Source organism: Ornithorhynchus anatinus, unplaced genomic scaffold, assembly GCF_004115215.2.
Source record: "Ornithorhynchus anatinus isolate Pmale09 unplaced genomic scaffold, mOrnAna1.pri.v4 scaffold_80_arrow_ctg1, whole genome shotgun sequence".
Classification (NCBI taxonomy): Eukaryota; Metazoa; Chordata; class Mammalia; order Monotremata; family Ornithorhynchidae; genus Ornithorhynchus; species Ornithorhynchus anatinus.
The window spans coordinates 582,329-587,151 of NW_024396936.1; the positions used below are offsets into that span (position 1 = coordinate 582,329).

Consider the following 4,823-nt stretch of genomic DNA (forward strand, 5'->3'; position numbering starts at 1 on the left):
TGAATATGTGGGTTGAATGAGAGAGAGAAGTTAAGGATAATGCCAGGGTTGCGGGTTTGTGAGACAGGATGGGTGGTGGTACCATCTACAGTGTTGGAAAAGTCAGGGGGAGGATAGGGTTTGGGTGGGAAGGTGGCTTCATCAAGTAACCATCAGCTTGATAAATAAACCTTCCAAAACTGGAATTAGAGCCCATGTCCTCTGACTCCCAAGCCCGTGCTCTTGCCAATAGGTCATGCTGTTTCCATTGATTGACTGCTTGATTGAAGTGCAGCCTCCAGGACCAAGAATCTCTGTTGGGACTTTGGTCCAATAACTAGGATAGATCAACTATCGGTGTGAGTATTTCATCTCCACATTGTGAGTCTTTGGTTACTGACAAAACAGAGAGACAACTATAAAGGCTTACAAACCAAAACATTGCAACTTGAGATTTTCTTGGAAGGTTTATTAAATGGCTCTTCCACGAACAACAACTGGCAGGACCAATTATTTTCCATTTTTCTACTAGAAACTAACCTAAGTTGATCTGGTCTGTGTTGAGGACATAGGCAGTCTAACCCTGTCCTTAGATACAGAGAAGCAGCAGGGTGTAATGGATAGAGCAGGGGCCTGGGAATCAGAAAGTAATGGGTTCTAATCCTGGCAACTCAACTTGTCTGCTCTGATGGCTTTGAGCAAGTCATTTCAATTTTCCTTGCCTTAGTTACCGCATTCGTTCGGAAACCGCCAATCCCGAGTTCTGCAGGTGATCCTCGGAGGCGGCCCCCCAGCGAGAATTCATTTCCTTGGGCGAAGAAGGAAAGGCAGTAATCTTCGCAGAGTCCTTTCAATGAGATCAGAGGAAGGGACCTGTCCCTGCCTATCCCGGATCCCCTTGTCCCGATTGTCCCTGCATGCCCGCAATCCTCTGCCTCTGGGGCTCCGGGACGAAGGGAAGGGGAGTCTGGAAGGTGACCCAAGGACCAAGGAGGGACAAGGGATGGAGGCTCGGAAGGTGCTCCAAGCAGTGGTTTGGCGGGGAGGGAGCGCGGACAGGCCCCGTCCCCAGCAGGTCCCCGGAGATTTGTCCGCTTCTATGCCAAACGTCGTGGGGGGACGACGGGGAGGAGGGGGGAAGGTCCGGGGGTGGGGATGGAAGGGAGGTCTCATGAGATAGGTGTGTGGGCGGAAGTCGAAGGCAAATCAAGGGCCTCTTCCTGGCAACTCGGGAGATGGAGAAGAAATAGGGTCCCCCTCTCTCGGACTACCCCGAGAGAGGGATAGCCCTGGAGCAGCAGCTACCGGGGCTTCTGCGGAGCAGGACATGTCCGGGCCAGGGGGCCCACCTCTCGGGGAGGCTTGGGGTTTTCGGTGGCGGGAATGGCCGTGAGGTGAAAGGGTGCCGACAGGGAGAGGCCATTTGGAGGTGGGGATGGGGGTATTGCTTTTCAGCCTTTTAGCTAAGATCAAGTGTAGTATTTGTTCTCATCAGTTTAATATCTGATATGTCCTCGATCTGAGGACGTTAGCCGAATTGTACATTCCAAGCGCTTAGTACAGTGCCCTGCACATGATAAGCGCTCAATAAATACTATTGAATGAATTAATGATTATTAAGTGGCTTTTTGGAGCAGGGAGGTGGGTTAGGAGCTTGCTACGTTCTCTCCACGCATTGTCCTGGTACTGCAGTGCTTCCAAGACGGGTGCCTTTCCCCCACTGGAGAGTTGAAAGAGTCTTAATGACAGAGTAGCGATGATTTTTGCTGAACCCTTCGTAGGGCCACCTTCCTTTTCTTTCACTTTCTTTCTCCCGTGCCTGGGAATGAGAGCACACTTACGCTTTGGGTGTCTCTCATCCTCGCGGACAGCTGCTCTGCCGTGCCCGGCTGAGCAGAAGGACCGGCCCCGGTCCGGCCTCTGACTAGAAGCCCTCCATCCCAGACGGGTTCTAACGAAGTTCCACCGCGGCGACGTCTCGCAGCCAGTTTGTTCGGCACAGACTCCTCCCTCTCGGGGGTCCTCCTGCAAGAGGGGAGGGCGTGGGACTCCCTCCTGCTTCTCTCGGTTTCCTATCCCACAAATTCAATTATTATCATCGTTGGACATTTCTCCGGCTTGGACTGAAAGTACATTTTGTGGAGTCTGGAAATTCTCCCTGACACAGGCCATCATTTTCTAGTCTAATGTCTTCTAAAAGAGTCCAGGGGTTGGAGTCCAAGGGAAACCCTATGGCCAGAGTCTTGCCCCGTTTGAGAGATCACCACAATCACCGCCCCACCGCCCCTCCCCGCTTCCCCTCCCGCCCCCCCCCCACCAAAAAAAGAACCCAACAATAACAAAGAACAAGTCAGACTAGGGGCATGGCTGGCCGAGAGAAGAACCTCTCTCTGCGGCCTTGTCTGTGGGCCTGAGCGGGTGAGGGGAGCCTTCCTCCCACCCTTCTATGCCTCTCTCCCCCCGGCGCCCCCTTCCCCCTGCACACAAATACACAAATACCCAATATAAGCCAGTCTTTGTTTCGAACTGGTGGAACGTTACGTGCATGTTTAGCCCTCCATTGGCTGACAAAAGCTGAGGGGAGCCAAAAGCAGCTGGAGTCGCACCCAGCTAGAATGGGCACCCGGGGAAGCGTTCGCTTGGTTCCCAGAGTCTGGTGCAGCGTGGTTTAGAGGAAAGAGCATGAGCTGGGGAGTCAGAGGTCGTGGGTTCTAATCCCGACTCCGTCCCTTGTCAGCTGTGTGATTTGGGGCAAATCACTTAACTTCTCTGGGCCTCAGTTACCTCACCTGCAAAATGGGGACTAAAACGGGGAGCCCTACGTGGGACAAGCTGATTATCTCGCATCTCATCTCAGCGCACCGAACACTGCTTGGCACATAGGAAGCGGTTAGCCAATACAATCATTGGTTGAGAGACCATGGATTTAGGAGTCGTGGGTTCTAATCCCGACTCCATTCCTTGTAAGCTCTGTGACTTTGGCCAAGTCACTTAAATTCTTTGGGCCTCAGGTACCTCATCTGTAAAATGAGGATTAAGACTGTGAGCCCATGTGGAACAAGCTGATTACCTTGATCTTCCCCAGCTCTTAGAACAGTGCTTGGCACCTAGTAAGCGCTTAACCAATGTCATCGTCATCATCACCAGGGTCCAGCGCGTAAAATGGCATCATCGAGGTCAGAGGGACAGGTTTTCTGTTCCCCTCAGCTCCCCCTGTCTGTCCCAGCACTCCCCAGACCTCGGCCGGCTGAGATGTTCCCGATTGGCTGTCTCCTGCCATGCTCGCTCCCTCTCCCTCCAGGCGGTCTCCAGCCCTCAATCATTCCGTTGGCTGACTGGGAATAGGGTGCGTGGGGTGTTTGTGTGTGTGTGTGTGTGTGTGTGTGTGTGTGTAGTGGGCAAGGGGAAGCCCACTAGTGGGGAAGCTCGGTGCAGTGCACACCCGACAACCTCTAGCCGAGTCGCCCTGTTACCTCCCTGGTAAATCCCCAGCCTCGCGCCGCCCACCCCCCGACCACCCTGCGGAGCCTGGCCTTCTCCGTTTTCACGCCTCCCTCCAGCCTCCAGTTTCCCATCTGCTTTTTTCCTCTGGGCCTCTCCCTCGGGTCCATTCCCGCACTCAGTGTTATCCCCTTTTTTACGTTCCCTAATCGCTGTCTTCTCGTCACCCTTGCCCCCCCCCCCCACTCCCTTACTTCACCTCCCCCTGGACCCGTTTTGGGTCTCCCGATCTTTGGGTATCTCGCCATTCTCTCTAGTCCTGTTTATCCCTTGGGGATTTAGGCCTACCCTCCCATCCTTCAGCCCTTGGGTCTAGAGTGCGACGCGATTGTCCATTCCACACTTGATTCCGCCTCAACCCATCTCTTTTTCTCTCTTGGGATGGTATTTGTTAAGCGTTTACCGCGTGCCAGGCTTACTAGATTGTAAACACTGAGATAGACACAAAGTGATGGGGTTGGACATACGTTTACTCCTCGTTTTACACATGAGGTAACTGATGCCGAGAAGCGTTAAGTGGCTTGCCCACGGTCACCCAGGAAGTGGCAGAGCCGGGATTCAAACCCGGACTCCCAAGCCCGTTCTCTTTAACCACTAGCCACGCTGCTTCGCCAGGATAATTCGATGGTTGTCACCTCGTTATTTCATTATGGTCCAAATGTCGTTGGGGCAGAGAATGCGTCCTGTGCTGCTGCTGTACTTTCCGGGTACACGCGTCTCCAGGCCCCTGCTCTCCCTTGTAATCGAATAAAGTCTATGGCATCCTGACAGTAGAAAACGACCCTCTAGGGGACCTAGCGGTGAAAAAACTCAGCTCATAGACCCGTCCCATTTACGGGAAAAATGTGCCAACCGCTTTGATGCCATGGGGAAGTTGAGCACATGGCGATTCTGTGGTGGTGTCCACATAGAGCGATCCTACATCCCGTGTGTCTCTTCTTTTCTGTGGGTGACACAAAGAAAGCGGCAGGACATTGGAGAGCTGCCTTTCTTGGTGAGGCGTGGAAGGATACGGGTGGGACAGAAAGAGAGAGAGGCAGAGAGAGAGAGAGAGAGATAAATAAGCAGCGTGGTATAGTCAGAAGAGCACGGGCTTGGGAGTCCAAGGACATGGGTTCTAATTCCGGGTCTGCCACTTGTCTGCTGTGTGCTCTTGGGCAAGTCACTCAATTTATTGGTCTTCCACTCTGGCTCGCGTGAAAACGCATGCAAACACGGACACACAGACACTCACACACAAACACATCAGCGTTTGTCCTTGGCTACATAGCGTCGGGATGGTCGTCGGCTTCCCGATTGAATTAGGAGCCCTTGAATTTAGACCTACATGATGTAGATCCCTC

At 53.1% G+C, this 4,823-nt stretch overlaps 1 pseudogene; it reads left to right on the forward strand.

The window, feature by feature from the left end:
- Positions 1-1,422: 1,422 nt before the first annotated feature.
- On the forward strand, positions 1,423-1,696 carry LOC114808973 (annotated as a pseudogene).
- The last annotated feature ends 3,127 nt before the right edge of the window (positions 1,697-4,823 follow it).